Below are 23,290 nucleotides of genomic sequence, written 5' to 3'. Positions count from 1 at the left end.
CCGCGGTAGCCACTCTCTGGGTACTTCCCGTGGCAGCCCCCTACCAAACGGGTTGCGCAATCCTCCGCTCTCACCCTGACCTCCTAAGCCTTTTGCTCTCTGCCTCTTCCCTCTCGAACTTTCTCTCTCCATCTTCTACCCTAAATGTGAAGAGAAGATTTCCTCTCTCCACTTTGCCACTTGCCTACAGTGGCATGTGGCACCTGAATTGAATTTAATAAAACTAAATAAAGAAACCTAATTCGCGAAGTTTAATTAACAATTATGGCTTTAAACACGAGCAAATGAGTTAAAATCCCGCCGGACTCTCAAGACGTCAAATATGTAAAGTGAAGCAGTGCCACAAAAACATCACTGCGCAAAAAGAAAGTGTTTTTGGAGGTTGGCCGTCGTTGTGTGTGGCTCGAAGATATCAGGAGCGAAAAATTCAATTATTTTAAAGGCTAATGTTCGCATGCCAGAGAAGAAAGCAACGCACACCGTTTTTGACATTGTATTGCGGATTTCTTCTCTGAATTTCTTAAATGCGCCGTGCTTGTCCGCATCATTGAAAGCCAACTTAAAGAGGAGTGATATCAGAAATCGAACCGATTTGAGGTGCATGAGCTCGAACCTGGGCTCGAAGCTCCCGTATATTTGCGGTAAGCCATCTCTCTCTACGTGTATCTCTACGTGGCTGTAACGGGTATTCCGCGCAAAGACAGTCCGATAAATTTCCCTTTCTCTTTGGACTTGCATAGTGGTACAGAACAGTGTGATAAAAAAAAATTGGAGGGGATACTTAAGCTCCGCCGTAAAGGTATGAGGCGTTAGCGTAATGGGTAAATTCCCATATATGCAGACTTCATCATCCTCTAATTTACATTTATAGATCCCGGGGAGTCTTCATACCGCTCCTGGAGCAATGGTGCAGCGGTTAAGCGATGCGCCACTACACTGTGATAGCATCGTAGCGGTGGGCGCGGTGAGGCCCAGGTTGCTCTTCCCGAGCGACCAATCATTAATTTAACTGCCACCTCCCACGGTGGGCAGTTTGCTCACTCTCGGGTGGGTAGGTTGGGGATGACGCCGCACGGTCACGTGACCTGCGCGGGCAGCGTGCCTTCTATGACGCTCTCTGGGCACCACATGCCAGAGACATGCTCGCGATTTTTCGCTCACAACGCCGACACCCAATTTTATGCGTAAAGGGCCGCGTTAAAACGAGAGTAAAACAGGAATTGGGACCGCTGCACCGATTAAAAGCTTCGCACTGGCATCATGGCAAGTCGGGCGCCAGCTTCCTGGACCATGCGCACACAGCGCCTCCACACGGCAGCTGCGAGCGGCAGCGAAGAGGGCGCCCGATGGCCCTAGGTGAGGTTTCTATTTCTCCATTTCTATTTCTCCGGCTATTTCTCCATGATATCATCCGGGTTCATGACGCTCTCCATCAACTGATTGCTGATCGAAGCCTCTGCTTTCTTTCTAAAGTGATTTACGACTTTCCCTTCTAATGTTGCAGCAGTCACTAGTTTACTGCGGCCCACCATCCCCACAGGAACTGCCTTACTTAGCCTTACTTAGTGCCTTTCAGCCAGTGACTTGACGGTTTCGCTTTCACTTTTATTTCGTTTTCCAGATTTCTTTGAACAGTTTTAGTCGCAGGCAACATAGCCGCAAATTAGGCCCACTCGAAATGAAAAAATAATACTCGTGGACTCTTTGATTTACGTATCGCTCCGCCGATGGCCAAGCGGCAAGCCGCCACGGGAATGGCTTAAATGCATTCCACGCATTGGCTGACTCCTCCTACCTTGGGCGTTGATTTAAGAATATAAGTAAAAAGAAAGGCACGAGCCGGGACGTTTAATTCGTTTTTAATTATGGAAATCACCCGCGCAGGACAATAATTCGAAGTTTGTAAGAATGCTCGGAACGTGTAGATGGAGTTCCCGCGGTAAAAAGACGAGCTCAGATTCCTCTTTAGTGCCCCTTTAAGCTCCGCATTTAAGGGTGTGATGCGACCGCAGTTCCTGTGGCCCCCGCAGACACGGACAATTTTCCCTCTTTCACAATCACGATCATTGCGGAAGACCACACAAAATCCACATAAATCCCCGCCTTAAACGAGTCGTACGAACGTGCCTGCGTGGCGTATCAATAGCGTGTCTCAATCGAAAGCCGAGGGTCAGTGGCTATAATCCTGTGAAGGCTTCATGGGCGCGGTTACTGGGAATACAACAATGAGTTTGCTGCGTAGTAGCTTGACCGGCGACGCACGTAACGTGAGCCGTCGCCTACTCCGCGTATATACGACGGTAAGGAGGAAAACGGCGGCAGAGAGCCCGTGAGCTTGGCGAGTTGCTCCCGGTTGCTCCGATCGCCGAAGATTAGAGCAACCTTGGTGTGGCAGCGAGCAGGTGTGGCAGTTAATGCGCCTTTCTTTCCTGACACCGTACAATTATTATATTATTATCATTAAATGAAAAAAAAACTCACGTGATGTGCATGTCAGTGCACGTCAATGAGCGTCAGGTGGTTGAAATTTGTCCCGAGCCATGTACTACAGCGTCTCTTGTATCTCATATGCAGTTCTGGCACGTAGAATTCCAAACATTAAGCAGTGTTACAAAACGTGCAGAGGTGAAAATTATGTGCCAGGCTTACGCGAATCGTCAATTGCAGCCGCATCAAAACACTGTTGGGACGCGATATACCTCGACTCCCAATGAATATTTGGGAACAAATAAAAAAATAATCATTAGAAACGGTGTAAAAGAAATGCCGCCAGTGAGAATCGAACTCACGACCACTGGTTTACGAGACCAGCGCTCTGCCACTGAGCTACAGCGGCCACACGAACTCCGGTTAGGTGTCAGTATATTTATACATAAAAAGGAAACTTTCATCTAGTGCGAGTGCCATACGTGGTGTTAAATTCGAAGCGTTTTTGTAATGCTGTTAATTAGAGAAGCAAAAGCAATGCACCACCTAAACTGCGGTTCACGAGTAGAATTACAAATTTTTCGACGAATCTATACAAACATTGCAAAAAACAATATTCTCTACCATGTTTCATGTTACACGTACCATGTTACTAGTAGAAATAAGAAGAAACGGCGAAAGACGTTTTGAACGTTTTCAACGCATTAAATCAATAATTGGCGTCCTTCTGTCATGACAATCTCCATCGCTTGCTAATTGCAGTCGTCTTCATCGGCGTGGTGTTCAAGAGGGACTTCTTCCTCCTTTAAGCCCGTCACGCGCGCTCCGCCGCACTGAGCTCTCTTAAAGTAGTTTGACTTCGGATATAGTTTACATATGATAAAAAAAGAATTCAGGAGAGATGCCGCTGAGGACGGCTGAAGAGACGAGCTTTTCATGAACATGATAGCTAATCTAGTGTACTATTAGGAGTCTTTGGTGTATATTTCCAAAAATAAATCTGATCCTGGATTTCACAAATTTCTTCGCTGTCTTGGAAGTAAACAAAAAAAAACAGTGTACAGGAAGACAATGTTTGGGAGGGCTCCATCGGATTGAAAAGATACAGGAAATTTTCAAAATAGGATTGTTCTGTTTATTCGCTCTTCCGAATACAAATAAATTTTTGCCTTCTGCCGGTCGTACCCTCTGGGCTCGTGATGGATGCCAACAGTCTCCGGAACCAAGGAGCGTAGGGGAAGTTCTTTTTTTAAAGTTGCAGTGTTCAACAAAGCAAGATTAATATGGCAATCATTAAAAAAAATTATCACAAAGCAGGAGAAAAACATAACCACATGCCACCAGGGGGGTCTGAAGCCACGACCTCCAAATTTCGCGTCCGGTGCTCTACCAACTGAGCAACGGAGCCACGCTGCGGTGCTCCACGCTCCTCGCCACGTCGCCTCCGCAGCGAGGGCGGGGTAGCGACTGTCATGTGATGCGTCACCATGGAGCGCCGAGATTTGATGGACGTCGCTTTGCGCTCCCAGCAGGCGTGCGGTTTTTAGAATGGCGCGAAAAATGGCTCAATTTTATTGAGTCATGGAGGCGAGGGTAATCACGCTTTCGAAGTTTTAAAAAGTGATACTGCTATTACTAACGACCGGCTACAAATATCTAACTGCAGACAGACACCAATCGGCAATAGCTAAAAAGTTAAAATTAGTATTTAGTCAATCACTTAAAAGTAACATGGTTCATCTGTTTTTTTTTGTCGTTTGCCAACACTTGCATTCCTATGTTGAATAAATTTCTCTTCACATCAAAAGCCCCTTTTTTAATTAGCGGTGGGCTTCACTGAAACAACTGCTATAACGGCTCTACCTTATTGTTACTCACCGGTGGGGCGAAGAAATCGAGACTAGCGAAAAGGGTTCAAATTAAATTGAGGACAACGCAGCGAGCCATGGAACAGACAATGGCGGACGAAAAGAGAAGAATGCGGCCGGGAACAAGCACGAATGATGACATCGTCACGTATTAGGGACAACGTCCTGGATAACAGACCAATAGACCGTAACTGAAGTGAACTATTGGTCTGAATTACGCTCAAAAGGAATTGAAGAACTCGGCAGCGGTGACAGCTGCTCGTCAAAGAACATAGTCACCGCAGCTTTTGGATGTCCTCATCTTAAAGTCAAGATTGAGCATTTGAGATTAGCGCAATCTAAGAACTGCAGTCATTACGATCAACGTGGAAGCAGATGTCGGAGATAACGGATTTTTGAGCCCGCTCTGGTGGCTATTTTCCTAAGAAACAAAATGATTAAACAAGGAACAAAATTGTAAATAAAAGATCAAACCAAACAGCGCTTTGTGTCATTAACTGCTTTTATGCATCGACCGAATGCTCAGATTGAAAATAGAGGTATATGAAAAAAACGAGTGAAAAGAACGGCGGCCGCCGCGCGTAATAGGGTTTCAAGCCAAGCTCTGAGTATGTATGTCACCACTTCGAGGTACCCGCTTGGTCAGGAACGAGTTCCTAGTTGGGGTTACTAAGTCTTTGGGGGATATTTTAAGGTCCGAAATATCAGCGTAACTATTTTTCACTGAGTCCTCAGCTGCAAATTGGCGTCCACACCTATACGCGGTCACCAAGCTTGTATTCCGTGTCGTGTCGACGCTGACTGTAGGTTTGAGCGTCGATGCCTTGCTTGTCTTTTGAAAATCAGCTGGGTGACTCATCCGGCTTCTTGTGAACGTTGTACGTAGGCGGCGAGGTCGACGTTTATTTCATTAGTGACATGGTCGTGTTAAAACTTTATTGTCGTAAACACAAGGAGGTTGAGGGGATAGGGTTCATGATGATGAGAATGCACGTGCCGACGTGCCGAGGAAACGAAGCTTTCGCAATTCAACTAGGGTTAACCAGAGCTAAACCAAAGACAATTTTTTGAAGGCTGTATCTAGCAAGGGAAGTTTTCGAGACAGGAGACATCGTGAGATTATGAACGAACACAGCGTATGAAGAAATGGTGTCAAGCATAGCTAACGATTGGGCAAAAGCAATTGGCTAAAGCAATAATGGTCAAGCAAACAGTGCACATGGGCAGACAGATCACAATGAGGTGGCAGAAGCCGCGTACCAGGAGCGAAGAAAACTTTTGTACATGTTCAGGCTCGTAGAACAGAAAATTGATTGATATGAAAACGCACTTCGAGTAGCAGCAACAGCAAATATGCGGCCGACAAGAGAGAGAAGCATGCGTGAAGTTTGGCTCCAAGGACAGCAGGTTCACATCGTACGGGAGGCATTGAACGAGGTGAAATGGACTGCAAGACGCCGTGTAGAAATACGAATAGAAGATATGAAGCCACTGAAAGAGCCAGACCTATCGCGGGACGTGCTCGGTTGCAAAGACCTCAACTCACTTCATTATATACATGCCACTGTGCGTCACGCTGAAGGAGATAAGGCAGGGCATTGGGTAAAGCCATAAGATGATCAGAACAAATAGGCTTTGATAACACACGTATAAGACGGAAAAGATGTGGAGAAATATTCGAATAAGCAAGAGAACTCTCAAACAACGGCGCAACTGTGTGGTGACAAAAAAATGGTCAACGCGGAATTGAACTTAACGAAGTCAGCAGTCAGTTTTCGAAGACAGAAAATCGTAGGGTTTGTGTGGGATCTTGGCCTGTGGGCGTGTGCGTTATGTACACACATACGACAGTCATCAGTGGAAGATCTGATGGACGAAAGTCGCCTAAGGCACGCGGTCCAACGCACTTACATTCAGCCTCGAAAATTGAGGACGTCATGATAAGGTAGCCAAAGGACCAATGGGAACACAATGTTTGATTGTTGGTGTAAAAAATGCAGATACGGCGGCAAGACCCTCTTAAAGCTAAATGGGACGCAAACGACCATTTACCCATCGGTTATAGCGAAGCGTCCTGGAGGACAGCCCTATGGTAGGAGCGAAGCAAGGGACAGGTTTGCCCGATCATGACAGCCTGAAATGGTGTTTAAAAAAAAAAGACCGTTCCCTCATCGTGTAGTTATGGAAAACAGGCAAAACCTTTACTCTAATTTGAAGCGATGTATTGACATCAGCAAAAGGAAGAAATGTACCTTTTGCCTCAAACGCGAAAAGATGAGAAAATCCAATCAGGAACTGTGTAGGAAGACGCGTTTAAAGTGTGGTCGCTTTGTTGCGCGGCCGACATTCGAAAAGCGAAAACACGGCAGAAGGAAAGCAAATGGGTGTCACAGGGCTATATTATATCTTGCGCGATGGAGGAGAGTAACAACGCACAAGCCAAAACTTTACGGAAAAAGGAAACATTCTACAAAACTTCTCTTGAATAACGCCTAATGCTGAGGATGAAGTTGAGAGAAATGTGAAGTGGGTCCCCCAAAGTCAAAATAAGTTAGAATACCTCTTTTTTGAAGATGTTGATGGTGATGATAATGACGTAGTCAGTCTTAAAGAAGGTCATAAATACGTCAACTTTCTCCTCTTCTATGCACGTTCATTATCCTTCGCCTTCGTCTTGGTCAGTGTATACTTATTCTATTTTCTCTATACTTTTTCTTTCCACACAAAGAGGCAGCTCAGGGAAAAGGTATCAGGTGAAAAACCCGACAAGGATTCGGCAGCTTAATACCATTTGACAAAGCAGTAAAATGATATGATTGCACAACCAAAACTCACCCATCTCGACACAGCTTAAAATATACATGTTTTCATGCCTGCTACACATGATAAAGCTACAAGAACACACTCTGAACAGCGAGAACAAAACGAGCAAATTAGTCACAATTTTGTACACAAGCATTATGAACGGCACAAAAACAGAAAACTACGCAGTAATAAATTGCAACATGAGTGACTGTTGGCCAACACTCACTCGCAAATAAATTCAGCCTACATGATAATGCTTCCAAGATAGTTGAAACTAAGCAGAAAACTCCAACATTTAGACAGGAAAAATTCTGTGTGCTAATAAGTTAGGTACTGTTTAACGTTGCATTTAAATACAAATTCGCTCTCACATAAGTCAATGCTCAGATTCAGCGTTTTAATATTACAGAAACCTGGTAAATTCTCGTTTGTTTGCCATAATATCTACAGATGCTTGGTTTGGGCTGTTTGTGCATACGAAGGCCATATCTCGCAGGGATTTTATCAGGATTGGCACCATGTAATTTGTGCTGACGAATATACTGAAACAAACAAAGAAATTAATCTGACTGGCTTTGAGCATACGGAAAATGCAGAATAATCGGGAAGCGTGCAGATGTCCTGGTCTTTCTAAGTACCCCTCAGTATCCTAAATAAGCAGCCATACGGCTACAAAGAAAGGTATACAGCTTCCATATGGCCTTATGGCTTCGCTTGGTGGATGTCAATGAGTCACTACTCCCTCATTACATATCAACTCAATCTTCGGGTATAAAACAGATGTTATATGACTATATACTGAGTCCAATATATAAACTAAAGGTTTAAATGCCACTCTGTCTGAGTCGAAAAGAATGGTGGTGTTCCACTTGTGAATGTAAATATAGAAAGCAAGGTAAGGCAAAGTTTAGAAAGTCTTTTGAGGTTAAAAAAAGCTTAAGGGCTATTACACGTGCCAGTACTGGTTTTTATATCCGTATTTGTACGAAATCAAGAACAGTATGCATGCAGCTGTTGAGCACAAAGTTGTGTGGCAGTCAAAAAGAACAGATAAAGAGACCCAACACCGCCATGTCGAGTATGGGGCTACATAATAGGGAGATTCCAAGAATGGCGACGAGAAATCACTTGGAATCAGTGAATATTTGTGCACCACCCAATATATTAATTTTTTGAACGCCGAAACCACACGTAAAGTGGAATTTAAAGCAATTTTTCTTTTATACTTATTAGAATATTTTAAAATTGTTGAACCGTTGCGAGTACAAAAAAAGGCCGCCACCGCCTGGAAGACGTTGAAGTAACGAGCGTTAGCTGTTTGGTTTACTACATGAAGAAAGCGAAGAAGAAAACGCCGAATGTGCCAACAAACGGAATGTAATACCCTTTGAAACGGTGTGGATTGAAACCAGCTCAGCTACGCGTGCACGCACGCCGCCTAGCTGTACGATCGCCGCCTAGTGCCATCTATCAGAGAACTTACGATGCACGTCTACTCATTATAGAGTTGCGCCCCCTTAATATACGTCCCAAACGGAAGTTGCTTCGTTTTGGGTGTCAAGGTGGGCCTAGAATTCGGCTTGCGGTGCGATATGGTAACGCTTCAATTCAGAATTCCATGTATACAATGTTTACCTATTTTTTAATTGTGACTTTATTTCTATACCACTACCAATAGTGTTTTATTTGCGTACCAAATCTGGTATACAACTGTCGCCGGATGCGTCACCGTTGTCGGAGTATGTATAGCGGAAAACTCTCCCTTAAAGGGATAGTTTTGTAACGGGAGAGTTTTTCTACCCGTATTAGGATATTTTTTGGTGAGGAGGGTGAAGGACAGGGATGAGAGAGCACAACCAATTTTAATGGCCGCCATATTAGAATAATAAGAATAAAAATAATAATTGGCTTTTGGATAAAGGAAATGGCACAGTATCTGTCCTATATATCGTTGGACACCTGAACCGCGCCGTAAGGGAAGGGATAAAGGAGGGAGTGAAAGAAGAAAGGAAGAGATGCCCTAGTGGGGGGCTCCGAAATAATTTCGACCGCCTGGGGATCCTTAACGTGCACTGACATCGCACAGCACACGGGCGCCATAGCGTTTTTCCTGCATAAAAACGCAGCTGCCGCGGTCGGATTCGAACCCGGGAACTCCGGATCAGTAGCCGAGCGCCCTAGCCACTGAGCCTCCGCGGCGGGTGCCATCTTGGATTCAAACGGCAGCATAGTTTCGGTTTTTCGAAGCCGTCTTGGATTCGAAAAACCGAAACTGTGCTGCCAATTCGACCCCTGACGTCATACTCGAATAGTTCCTCCTCTGTCTTCCATACTGGACCGTGACCTCATCATTGGAAGCGGCAGGTGGTTGTTTCTAGAATGCTATTGTAGATGGCGCTACAAGTCTCAATACTAGATGCGCTGTTGCAGCCATAGATGGCGCTTTGATCTCAGGGTGGTAGAAGACCTCAAGAAATCTCGAAACGTGATGAGTAAGAGCTAACGGTTTTAAATTATGGAAACGATTTCCAACTGAGTGCGAAGGACAAGAATAAAACCCTTGAATTCTGCACCCTAGCAGGATACTTCACTATTGTGATGTACACCGTCGCGACCGGTGTAAAATGATCACGGGATTTCCGAGAAAGATGTTAAAGTACGCTTAATATGTTTTGCAATAACGACACTTTTTTTCCTTTTTTTTGCCGCCGTGGTCTTGCAACTGTCTTTTATGAGCAAATGGAAATTTTCTTTCCTTGTCAGGGTAAGTGCCTTTGCAAGTAACTAATTATTGGCTGGCGTGACTTGGTTGTTAAAATACATGTTCGTGGTGAGGGCGTGCCTCCCTTTGTGAGGGCGCTCCCTTGAGGGCGTGCCTCCCTTTTAATAGACTGGTGATATGCCATAATGAAAAGCAGAAAGCGGCCATATTCTCTTGTTCTCGAGAAACTACGTTACGTTTACCACATCATTTAAGGATTGTTGGAGCCAACAGAAATTTTTTTTCCTGTAAAATAACATTTTATTCTTGTGGTTACATGCCATTCGCATTATATGCGCATACTGCAAAAGCGGAACACATGAATAAGCCAGATAAAAAGAGTACGAAAAAACGGTCCGAAAGTGGCAGTGATAAAGCAATTGGCATGACAAAAATAACTCGTTTGGCTAATAGCCTAGGGTAAGGCATTTTTATGCTGTGGCATGTTTTTAAGTTTACTGCACAGTACCGACAGTTCCTAGAGTGAGCGGCAGGTAGAAAAATTTATGCTTTCGCTAGTTGACTTTGGCCGAAGTTGAGAGTTGCAGGTTGAACGTTTTTCATTTTGGGTCTCCTGGCATATGTCAAATGAATGCACGTTCTTAATTAACGCCGGGCTGCCATAAAAGCAAAAAGAACTGTTCCCTGAGTGCAGCCTGTCAATTCAGCGCTACTCTTGTTATCTATCCTTCAAACCTGCATATCTCATTTTTCAAACCGCTCCATGCGTTGCTAAATATACATCGTTCTCTGGGTAGTGTTGTCATGAACAAAAAATAGGAACATACGGGAGCACGAAAGTTGACTGACAGTAGTTTTGGGCTTGTTTATGGAATGCCATTGTTTTTAATGTTATCCCTGCTGTTACTTTATTTGAAATGCTTCTCCTTTTTCTGCTCTCAAGATACAGTCACGTAGTTTAGAACTTCTAGTTGGACGAGTTAATGCATGGCCACTGGTAAGAAGGAATTGCGCAAACAGAAAACACGAACACAGGAAAACGATAAAGACGGAAAGAGAGTAAACAATCACTTGGTTTTACTCATTTCAATACTGCCTAAAAGAGGGAGAGTGGGGGCAAATGAATCCTGCGCAAAAGTGAGCACTATTTGCGCAGAAAGTTTTTGCCGCATTACAAAGGATAAGAGAAGTGTCACTAATGCAGTCATCTCCGTTTAGCTTGATGTAGTATGCTTATATAAGCTCTCAGGCTACTTTGTCTTTTCTGCATCCTAAAATCTTAATGCCTTTGAGCCGTGGCTCACAACATCAGTATATGATGCAATAAGCGGACAGTACGCCCCTTCTAATACGTGTAGCCAGTCAAAAGGGAACGGTAATTGCAGCCAAGACCCGACAGCACTAGCCGTACATTGTCGTCTTCTAGGCCATCTATGCGCCCACTGTCAATTCTAGGTGGCATTATTCCGTCCATCTGGAAAAGGAGGGTATTTGCATGATGCCCTCGACATCGCGTCCGTACACAAGCTGAACATGAGTGACGCACTTTCGTTTCTGTAGAGTTGTGTTGCCCTATGTTTCGTGCTGAACATTGTCTTCTGCAATGTCACCTAGTTTCTTTCAGGTGGTACATTTGTACATGTGAAGTCGATCAGTATTAATAATCAGTTTGAGTGGCAACATCGCAGGCAAGTCGGGCGATGAAGCCAAGCTGGATTCAGCCTTAATATAGGTTTTAGGGCGAGGAGAAGGCTGAGATACGACTGCAAGCCAAGCGTCGTCGCTCGGGCTCTGTTACGAAATTCTCGTCTCGCAGGAAAGAGGAACGGCACAAATTTATGCAGAGATAATTATCAGAATAACTAGGAAGGATACTGCTTAGTTACAAGATTCGGCAAAAGGTGTCACTGGTCGCAAACCGCGTTCTGCGTACACTGCACGGCGTTCTTAGCAAGAAACTGGACCGACGTTACATTTAAAGGTTCACCTTTCTAATATAGTCGATAGCAGCGCTCTCCTTGATTTCCTTCCTTCGTCGCCCGCGGTACCTGAGGTAGCGGCTCTCTCCGGGGGCCTCCTTAATTTCTGGTTTCAATTTTTTTTTTGCTGCTTTTCTCGCATCTTCACATTCAGTTCTTTTCCTTACTGCGTTTTTTACTGGGTGAAAGCCAGAAAGGGTGGCAGTGCTTCTGGAGAACAGAGCTGGGTTTGGGATGACCACACACGCACCCTACAGAGCATTGAATCAGATGGGGGAACTTAGAATTGAATAGGAAGTTGAGTGGCTGCGCGAACAGGCTGTCAGTGTAATTCGCCTCACCACCACACTGCCGATAGTAGAGCGAGAGAGAGCCTCGCAATTTCTGCTCTTTTTTGGGAATTTTGAATTTTAGTTTATTTTCTTAAATACACGCGAAATGAATACATAGACTGATTGTTCATACAAAAGATTATTGCGGGACGATAAAAAGAACGATAAAGAAAATGTCCCTGCCTCTACTGATCGATCATACAGAAAGAGGTCGCAGAGCAATATGCTGTAATGGGACCTCTTATAATAAAATGGATAAAGTAATGAAAATTTTAGCAGTAGCAACCGCGAACAGTAATGAGTTAAATATCAGGTAAACACTATCACATACTAGTTAAAAGTACAAAATTAAGCACCAAACCGGTGAGGAAACACAATGGAGGAACCAGAAAACAGTTGAAAAACAAAAACAAAAAAACAATGAGCCTAGCAGTCGGAAAGAAATATATTAAGTTGGCGCTTAAATGACGACGAAGATGCTGCTGTCTTAATATCATAGGGCAAGGAATTCCAAAATTTTATGAATGAAAATCCAACTGTATCCAACTGATGCAACAGATCTCGACAGCCATGATTTTTGCATGCGAAATTCTGCCAAGATCATTAGACCTCGAACCTCAAGAAGTCGCGTGCATTTAAAGTGTAGACAACGGGCATTCAGAGTGCAGGCATGCCCTGACAAACTAAGGTGCGGTCAGCGCGGACAACACGACTAGCCTGCAGGAGGTGGCATGCGGCATCACAGCTCTACAATCTTCCAATGTAGCGTCTTGCTGCAGCTTCTGAAGCCGCCAACGCATTCGTGAGACACTCGGTCCTTCCTTACGAACATTCTCTTGGCTCCGCGGATTCAGTAGCACTAATAAAGGCGGCATCCATCTACTCGAAATGAGAAACGTTGAGACAGTCTGCCGGAGACCGGCATGGTTGACTTGGATGCAGAGAAAAACATTGAAAGTATGCTTTAAGCGCTGTGTCTGCACTCCTTCGTCTGTTGTATTTCAACATGATTTGTCGTCTTCGTCATCCTATAGAAAGCATGATTTTTGCGTGCAGCATTTAAGGTTATCTGTAGTCCTTAATAAAAGTCCTCTCTTTCTCTCTTCCGGCGGCTTCCCCTCTCAAAACGCTACATTCACCACGCTAGTGAAAACTCAATCACAAATAACAGACGCTCACGTATACAACTTTATTTGAGAATTATTACCTAGAATGCGAATAATTATAACGCTCGATGAAGGATCTCAGCATGAATGGCTATATTCTAAGCTCTGCGCAGTTCGAAACACAAAAAAGCTACCCCCCCCCCCCCCCCCCCAGAATAAAAAAGAAACACATTTATCAGAAAAAAAGAAATGCCTGCCGAATTTCATAGTCTTCTAACATCTGGCGATGAAACTTTCTCTAATATAGTAGACAAAGGGCATTGGACAAAGGGCATTGAGGCATTGGACTTCATGTAACGGGATGGTAGAGCGATCCTCGTTTTTGTCCTTTTCAGGAGCTGTAAGAAGGCTGGGAGTCAGTCCGAACACGTTTTAGAATGGGAGCCAAAGATCGAATGGGGATTCTCATACATTCCAACGAGCCTTAAAACACCTTTAGGCACTTAATAGGTCTCTTTGCATTACAATGAACACACAATTGCACTTATTGTAGCGTTAAGAGGAATTTTTACCTTTCTTGTGCGCTTCTAAAGCGTCATGATCTATCATTTTAATCTCCATATACAGCTGGAAGTTCTCAGCGCAGAAAAAATGTACTTAAACCATGATGTAAACCATTTGTAAGCAGTGTCATCCCAATTAGCGCCTGACCAAAATTCGGTATAAAAATTATACTCTGGGACTCTAGATGATAACAACCTCTGACTTTCGATGCCTTTACTAATCCAGTCAGAGCATTTAAGATGCAAATACCATGTGCTGACATAATCATATAATCATAATCACAATGTGAAAACGAACAAACTTGGGGTTCCATTAAGGGTAATTGTTTCGTAGAGTGACTCTTGGCACAAGCCAATTTCTTTGTTCCTTCAGAAGAATTTAAATCTATTAACAATCAAGGATCGGTGCCTTAAAAATATAAACACTTGGAGGAAGTATTACGCTTTTTCAGGATTACCAGACAAGAGCCATCTGGCGTTATCGACCAATGTTAACAATCTTCAATATTCACTTCCCCACGCAGACTTGCTTAAATGGGTCGAAGATAGCACTGACGAATTACGAACTGTAAAATTTCAAACTCAACAGGGGTGTGTGTACTGAATCATTTCGTCCTTTTAACTTGCCATTTTTGCTCCACCTTTATCAGATGGCGTGGCAAACCTTCCCTGCAGAAACAGGGAGTGTGTATTAGATCGTGTCTAGCCTCGATATTGAGTGATTTGTACTTGGAACAAGTGAACAGAATCCTTAATGAACGCCTGATTGTTGATAAAGTCACAAGAGCACTTAGATATGTCGATGAATATCTAATTGTGGTAGACAGTGCTTCGGGTGGCACAGAAAAAGTGTAATGAGATGTAATACCAGTTTTAAGAAAGGCCCCCATCCACTTCTTTGACAGTTGATATCTCAGAAAACAAAGAAATACGGTTTCTTTATATCAAATTAGTGTTTGAAGAAGACCACACGTGCTGGAGATAACCACATCGCACAAACAAAATCATTGGTCGCATATGGTTCGGCGCATTCAAAGCCGATAAAAAGAACAATTGTAAAAGACGCTGGAAAAGTAATGCGAACACACGATAAAGAGTAGTTACCATGATGAAGTGAAAAGGTTGGAAGAAACTGGTTATCCCAAAGATAACCTGTTGTCGGTAGCCGAAGGTCTGGTCCGCAAGTGTCATTCTCAAAGCCTGCCTGAGAAGTGTAAGAGAACAGCAGTGTGTCCCACATATGCACAAGATTTCAAATAAGTTGAAGAATATAGGACAGGAAGCAGTTATTTGATTGGCTCTTTCTGTGCCAGACATACTGGCTAAAATCTGTTTGGTGACCAATTCGTTTCATGTGGTCAAGAAAAGCTGCAGTAACAAGCACAAAAACAAATTTCTTGATTGAGGGCAAGGTGTAGCTTATTCCCTGTCGATGTCATGCGGTACAGTATACTTAAGCCAAACTGGGAGATGCCTGAATGAAAGGTTGCGCGAACACAACAGGAACGTAGGAAACGGTAAAAGATACCTCGCTGATCACTATCGAGAATGCAAGTCAGGCGTATGCATTCTTATGTTAATGAATTCATAGTGAAAAACAGCAGCAGGAAAAGGCTAGCATGGGAAATGATTGAAGATGGAGAAATAAAAAAAGCCGGGAAGTTGATTATGTCAGCCGCCTTCTGTTTCGCTATCAAGGAAGGAGATGGTGTTTCTTGATGCGCGAACAAAACCTAGATGTACGGTTTAAAGTGACTAGCTCTGTGATAAGAATGTGGGACTATGTATTCGCGTTATCGCAGTGTACAAAACCCCTACTGCGTTGAATAAAAATTAGTTGAAAATGGCGCATGTGGCGTCCTCTTCGTTTTGGCCTGTCTGGTCGATCGCTACATTTCGTCACGTTAAGGCAGTTACAATATTATAACATTGGTGCTAGCTTTTGCGTGCTCGCATTTAAAATGTTCGCGAGGTGTCTTATTGCCTGCGAATATGCGATCGGCAATATTGTTGAGGAAAAAAATAACGACGGCCAGTTGGCAGATATCGGATGGTTACACTCGCAAGGTGGCTGTGCAAGGGGCTGGACAAATTCATAAACTGTTGGCTAGATATTTAAAATTCCGTGAGATTTTTTCTCCACAAAAAGTTGGGCTCCGCTCCCGCTAAGCTCCCGACGACCACATGCTCATATTATTTGTTAGGAGTGCCATAGCAGCTATGCAGGACTATTAATTCAAAATTTCCTACCTACAAAAGCCTTAATATACGACTACGATACCATGTTAGTCTTCGGGATCCTCCTCAACTTTTTGACAAACATGCTGCGCACCGCTTAACGGTGGCTCTATAGAGGCACATTAAGGTTCTCATTGGGCCTTATCTGCCGTATAATCTCAGGAACACAGCGTTCCCAAAGTGGTGTTTTGAGCTGCGTAAGAATAAAAATGAAAATACATCGTCAGGTGAGTAGATTACTGTGCGGATGTCGATGGCATAGTTTTTAGTTCAAACTAGGTGCAACTGATTTAGGTTGGTATCTCAAAAGGAGACACAAAAAAAGTTAATCAGTCGATAAAAAGTTGCGTGCACAGTGATAATAACAATATTAAAACAACGCTGCTTGGAGAAGATTCGGCGATTCCTTTTAGCTCTCACGCGATTGTGGCCATAGCGAGGAAAATTTTGCCGCAGCAGTTCTCAATGAATACTCGAGAAAATGCACACGAAACGCCATACTGAACTTCAGAACTGTATTAAGGCCGACTGGTCCAAAAAATCCACCAGAATGTGCATGGTGTTAAACCGACAAAGTGGACAAATTCAAGCTAGCCTGTATCGATAGGGTAAGGCATTTCTGATTCCCTGAGTTCCCTCATTTGGCGAAGTGAGGGTGATGTCTTCAGCATAATGGCGTAACGGCAGCTTTGCCAAAAACGTGATGCATATAATTTTTCTTTTGTCTGCGCGAGGTCTTCCCAAGTATTACGGAGAAGCTGGTAATCTAGCACCCCACTAGTGTGGCGCCCGCAGCGAACAGCATTAATTGTGGCCTCTAGTGCTCGGATGAAAACCCTAGAATTAAGGGCAGAAAATAAAAAAATAATCCAAATGGATTTTTTCACTGCAACCAATAGCGCCTTCGCAATCCTCTTCGCCAGTGATTATGTATTTCTGGCTCAGCACGGGTAATATTTTTTTCTGCCATCGAATACGGCTGGGAAGTGCTTGGGTCGAAGTTAAAGTTATTTCTAGGTCCTTTAATTGAAAAATCTGACGGGAATAATATTACAATTCAATTTCCTTTTATTTTTCTTGGCATTCCAGTTTTGATAAAGGGTGGCCATTGATTGACGCGAAGTCGCTTATGGCGGCGTGTTGGTGCGCTGCCTGAGCAGAAAAACTGAAAAGGAAATGATTGAAAAGTGAAGTACACCGGTCTGCATGACAACCCAGCTGCCATTAAGATTTGCCTGGCATTTCACTGTATCCAATCTGTCTTGTTATTGAGATACGAAAGAAAGCGGGAACGATGCGACGGTTTGTGACCAGCGCTGCTTATAATATGTTGTAGTCACTGGAGATGGTGTGCCCGTCAAAGACATTCCTATGATATCAATGTGTGTTCGTGCATTTTACGCTGCTTGAAATGAGATGGATGCCTTCAGCAGCAAGAGATGCGGGCTGTGCAAATGACAAGGCAATAATTGAAGTTCTAGATTGGAGTACCTGTTGCAGAACTACATCTACTTAGTTCATGCGATATCCATACAGACGTACCTGTATTGAAGTCGTGCGTATTGAACCCGGCGTTAGTAGCAGTGCTGGCTTTTTCAGGACAAGAATATATCCAGATTTGTATGAGAGGGTGCATGCAACCATAAAGGAAGAGGGTACATCTCTGAAAAAAAAACAGCATGTTTTCCAAAACTTTTTGTACTTTCATGCGAATACCTGCTGCTATTATTCAGCATGCTCAAAAAATAAAATTTCCACCCGCAGCGGTGCCTAAGTGGTTAAGGCGCTTGGCTACTGAGCCGGATTTAGGGGATTCGAATCCGGCTGCGGCGTCCACTTTTCGATGAGGTGAAACGCAAAATGGCGCCGGTGTGCTGTGCGATGTCTGTGTACGTTAAAGATTATCAGATGATAGAAATTATTCCGGAGCCCTCCACTACAGCACCTCGTTCTTTTTTTTTCTCATACTCCCTCTTTTATTCGTTCCCTTACGGCGCGGTTCGAATGTCCACCGAGAGGCGAGAGAGATACTGCGTCGCTTCCTTTCCTCAGAAAAAAAATCAAAGCAAATCCCTAAAAGTTTTAAGTCCTTCCGTGAAGCCCATATTGCGGAGTATTTTCCCTGTTCTCGTAATTTTGTTGAACATGAAAGACCTTCTATACGCATTGCAAATATATTATCGGTATTAGACTTGAATTTCTATCCTTCAATAAATCCTTATGAATTCATGAGGATTTCCAGGACGCAGAGCAGCGACCTAACTAAATCAAACTCTGCTTAATGTTTCAGGACACCTTATTTTTCAAAACATAAGAGCTTCAGCATTTAAACATGCTTGCTTCAACTCTCTGATGGCGACACAGAAAAGTATTGGTTTGATTTATGAGGGTTTAATACCTCAAAGCAACTGAGGCTTTTAGAAAAGCCGCAGCTAAGGGCACCGGATAATTTCAACCATATTATGTTCTTAAACGTGCAAAAAACATCGCGCAGTACATGGACCTGAAGCAATTCACCAGCCCCGAAATGCGATCACCGTGGCCGGGATCGAGCCCGCATCTTTCGGGTCAGCAGCCGGGCACCAGAACCACGAAGCCACCGCGGGGCCTTTTTGCAAAATCGGATTCGTGAGCTCACAAGGCATGACGCATGAGAAATTTGTAAACATCGGCGCTATATTTTGCACGTACGTAAAGTGCCATTCAAGCACACAAGACGGTGCTTGTTTTTCAGTCCGTGACACGCCAGGAGCCGTAATTCAAGGCATGTGTCTCCCAACCGAAAGGATGAATTAAAAGAAGTCACTACAGAGCGAGATATAAAGAGGAAGAGGGAATGGTTTTCTAGTTGGCTACCATGCTCTGAAGAAGAAAGGTCATCGGTTTTTGAAGGGAACAAGAGAAGCGATGAGATGCATAATCACTTTTGGTTCCTCACGCAAGTTGTTCTCAGGAAGCAAAACAATACATTGCAGGCCTTGCAGGCTGTCGATTGTTATGACCACAGTCCCAGGATCTTGCATCCTCTTTAAGGGCGAGAATCGAGGCTCTCCAGAGCACTAACCAGCGCATGATTTCCCCATGCAAAAGCAGGGCGCTCACACAGGATATGTGCAATTGTCTCTTCGCATCCGCATCTTTCACAAGCAGGGCTGACGGCCATCCTAGCCCAGAAAGTGTATTGCTTTGTAAATGCAACACCGACCCATAGACCACTGTTGGGGACGAGGAGTCCTTGAGTGAGCTGACTCTTTCAGCGCCGCAGGTCCCTTCTCCGAATGACGTTGTCGGACTTGGTTATGAAGGAAACTGTACAGGGGTTTTATTTTACATAGTTTACAAGATTTTAGAACCCATTGTAGGGTGATGGGGGAAGGTCGGAGGATCTGAGAAGATCTGAGGATGATCGAGGATTTTTTCCTCACGGCACTCGTCGTCCGGTTTAAAAAGGGTCCGGTCCCTAGGATTCCCCAGGTTCGAGGAGGTCTTCGCCAGGTTGGGTGTGGCCTAACTGGCGTTGTCGTACACACACACAAACACACACACACACACACACACACACACACACACACACACACACACACACACACACACACACACACACACACACACACACACACACACACACACACACACACAACTTCACATAGGGACACGCCCCCGTCACATGCCTCGCCGGAGAGAGAGGGTGCCGCTGGACAATCGCCCCCACCAGAGAGAGAGCGTTGTCTTCGCGTCCGAACGACAGTTCTCACGCTGTCAAGTCGGACACGTTTTCCGGGAAGTCCGAATGGGCGAGGCGCCGGCGAGCAGGCACAGTTGAAGGGGTGAGTCACCCCTGCTTGGTTCTGGCGGTCGCTAACTGCCTCCGTGCCGCACGGTCGATCTTCCGGGAACAATGTTGTTTACAAACGGCAGTGGAATTCTCCGTCTCGAATCCAATAAACCACGCGAGGACCGGCCGTGGGAACCAAGATGCCTATCGCCGTGCAGTGACCCCGGTTGCAGGTGTCCCGGCCGAATACGCAGCTGAATCAGACCACCGGCTGTCGCCAGAAACCTTACACCACACAGGAATGTAGTTTTGCGCCGCGGTATATAAAGTAGAGGACGAAAGCGCGGTCCAGATTTCAATGTCCATTTGCGGCGTTTGAAAAACTGGCTAATTGATCCATGAAGAAAGTGTGAGCTTTGAAGCCAACCTGCACAGCTCACACATTCCGTCAACTCTTTTGATATAGGAATACAGACTTCAAGTCGTCATTGTGGGTAGATCGGGCGAACTCATCCGCGTGGTGTTTTAGTGTCCTCGCAGCGATTGAACGCGATGACTTAGTGCTTATGGCACTCGGCGGCTGACCAGAAAGACGGGGCCTCGATCCCGGTCACGGCGGTCGCATTTCGGTGGAGGCAAAATGCTAGAGGCCCGTATACTGTGTGATGTCATTGCACGTGAAAGAACCCCAGGTTGTCGAAATTTCCGAAGCCCTTCACAACGGCGTCCCTCATAGCCTTAGTCACTTTGAGATAATAAGCCCCCCCCGCCCCCCCCCCAAAAAAAAACATTGACCATAACCGAAAATCATGTCATTATCTTTTCATATGGCCTTACTGCGCAGTGGTAAATCTTGCGAATCTCTGCAACCAGTTGTTCATGCAACTCGAGGCGTAGAGCAGCATGTTGGCCTTGAGGGAATGCTTTGGAACCAGCGAAAAAGTGACTATTCATGTCTATATTCTTGGCTGATAACTAGACTGCAGGCCGAAGGGCAGATATTTCCGCACAAGTTGAGAAAGTGGCGGCATCATCATCATTGTCACCATCATCAGCCTGAATACGCCAACTTCAGGGAAAAGGTGTCTGCCATGTCTTTCCAATTAACCCTGTCCTATTCAGCTGCTCCCAACGTACCCCGCAAACTTCTTATTGTCGTCCGCCCACCTAGCCATCTGCCACCCCCTGCTACGTTTGCCTTCTCTTGGAATCCACTTCTTTACCCTGAAGGACAAGCGGTTATCTCGTCTTCACATTGCATGCCCTGCCAAATCCCATTTCCTCCCCTCTATTTTTTCTAGGATATCATTGACCCGCGTTTCTTCCCCTTCCGACTCCGCCCCAGAAGCTGACCCCTTTGGGTGGCCTCCACGTTTCTGCCCCGTACGTTAATACCGGTAAGATACAAATGCATTCTTTTCTCTTCATGGAAATTGGTAAATTGCCAACCATGGCCTGAGAGAACCTGCCATATGTGCTTCACCCAAATCTTATTCTTCTGATCATTTCCCTTTCACGATCCGCAGCAGCGAGCACTTCTTGCGCTTATTAGGCGTGTTCCTTTACCACTTCCAGCACCTCGCTACCGATTGTGAACTGCTGTTCTTTTCCTAGACGGTTGAACATTGCTTTGGTTTTCTGCACGTAAATTTTTAGACCCATCGTTCCACTCTGCCTGTCTAACTCATTGATCATAGCTTGCAGTTGATCTCCTATGTGACTTCCATAGCGATTTCATCAGCGAATCACAGATTATTTAGGTATTCTCTATTAGTCTTATCTCCAACTGCTCCAAATTCAGGTCCCGGAATACCTCCAGGCGGTGCACAGCATTGGCGAGATCACGTCACCCAGCCTGACGACCTTCCTTATTGGAATTTTATTGCTAACGTTATGGAGGAATACAGCAATGATGGCGGTGTAGTTGCTATAGATATTTTCCAGTGTTTTCACATGAGGCTCTTGTACACCCTGATTCCGCAGTGCATGGATGACTGTTGAGGTTTACACTGAGTGAAATGTTTTCTCGTAATGAATGAAGGCTATATATAAGGGTTGGTTACATTCTGCGCATTCCTCTTTCACCTGATTGATGGTGTGAATATGATCTATTGTTGAATATCTTTTACGAAAACCTGCCTGATCATTTGGTTGATTGAAGTGTAAGGTTTCCCTGACTCTATAAGCGATTACCTCAGTCAATTCCATGCAGGCAACGAACAGTAAGCTGAGCGGCCTGTAACCTTTCTAGTCGTTGGAGTCTCTTTTCTTATATATTCAGATAATGTTAGCGTTCTTCCAAGTTTCTGGTACTGTCGAGGTCATAGATCATTGCGTGTACAGGGTGGCTAGTTTCTCTGTCACAATCTCCCCTCCTTCCTTCAGCCGATCTGCTGTTACCTGATCGTTCCCAGCAACCACTCTCTTTTGCCTTACTCTCAAGGCCTTCTTTACTGACGGGATGACGAATTGGTGTTCGCTGCTTTCTCGCTCATGAACGTTCTGATTACATTAGTCACGCTACCGGAATCCCAACAACTGGTGGCAGCGGTGGTATGCTGTTACCTGAATCCCAACACAAGCCACACTGGAAAAGGTTGTAGCGTTAAACATTGCCAGGTTAAGATTCCAAAGGCGGCCTGTCCGGAGCCAGAAATTCTTAGCACCCTCCGCATTGTCACAGGTCTGGCCTCCAGCTTGGTCAGTTGCTCCGCAGCCGCTGGGAACTGACTGCCGAATGGTTAATTGGTTTGTTCGTAGAAGGTTGTGGTCAGGTAGTACACCAGGGCGGCCATATCCTGTTATGGTGAGATAGTGTGTTGTCAGTTCTGGTCAATGAAATCAGGCCTCACACCAGTCCTGATAATTCAACTGCATCGACACACGGAGTTTTTTTTTCTTTTTGAAACACGATGCAGAATTCCGCGAAACCAGGATTCCAGCCCCGGTCCTCTTGCTCGCGAGGCAGATGCTCTACAACCACGCCATCGCTGGGATAGGTAATGGTTGTATAGCGATGGGATATTAAAGTGGTTCAGGTCGTCTTAATCTTCATCCCGATCGACCTCGCCGGGATCACCACACACCTCGCGGAACTGGTATAGTTAGCTGAGCCATCAGAGCAGACATGGATTTGGTGACTGAAGTTTGAGTGCAGATGTTCCGACGCAATCTGTTTAAGAGCAGCCAATGATACACCAGCTTTCTTCGGATTCAGACTTTTATGGTGAGCGAGGTGGCGGTGTGTGTGTGGAGCATTTTAAGGCTAATTTTGATACCGACTCATAGAGAACCCAGCCTAGGAAAATGCGCGAAAATCAAATATTAGCCTAAAGCAGCAACCAATGCCTTTTCATTTGCGAAGATTATTGAGAAAGCGCTTTCATTCTCATCTGCAAAACCCACTGAAATGGTTTGTATGTTCTGGCGTTCTAGGAGAGCGGCCGGAGTAACCGGCCAGTTCGTCAACCTAGCT

General features: G+C 44.7%; 1 non-coding gene across 1 annotated transcript; it reads right to left on the bottom strand.

Annotated features, from left to right (window-relative positions):
* Positions 1-2,764: 2,764 nt before the first annotated feature.
* On the bottom strand, positions 2,765-2,836 carry TRNAT-CGU (transfer RNA threonine (anticodon CGU)). The gene has a single exon. It is a non-coding gene; the product is annotated as a tRNA-Thr (tRNA).
* Between the last annotated feature and the right edge of the window lie 20,454 nt (positions 2,837-23,290).

Source organism: Amblyomma americanum, chromosome 6 (genome assembly GCF_052857255.1).
Source record: "Amblyomma americanum isolate KBUSLIRL-KWMA chromosome 6, ASM5285725v1, whole genome shotgun sequence".
Classification (NCBI taxonomy): Eukaryota; Metazoa; Arthropoda; class Arachnida; order Ixodida; family Ixodidae; genus Amblyomma; species Amblyomma americanum.
This window is presented reverse-complemented; position numbering and strand designations above follow the sequence as displayed.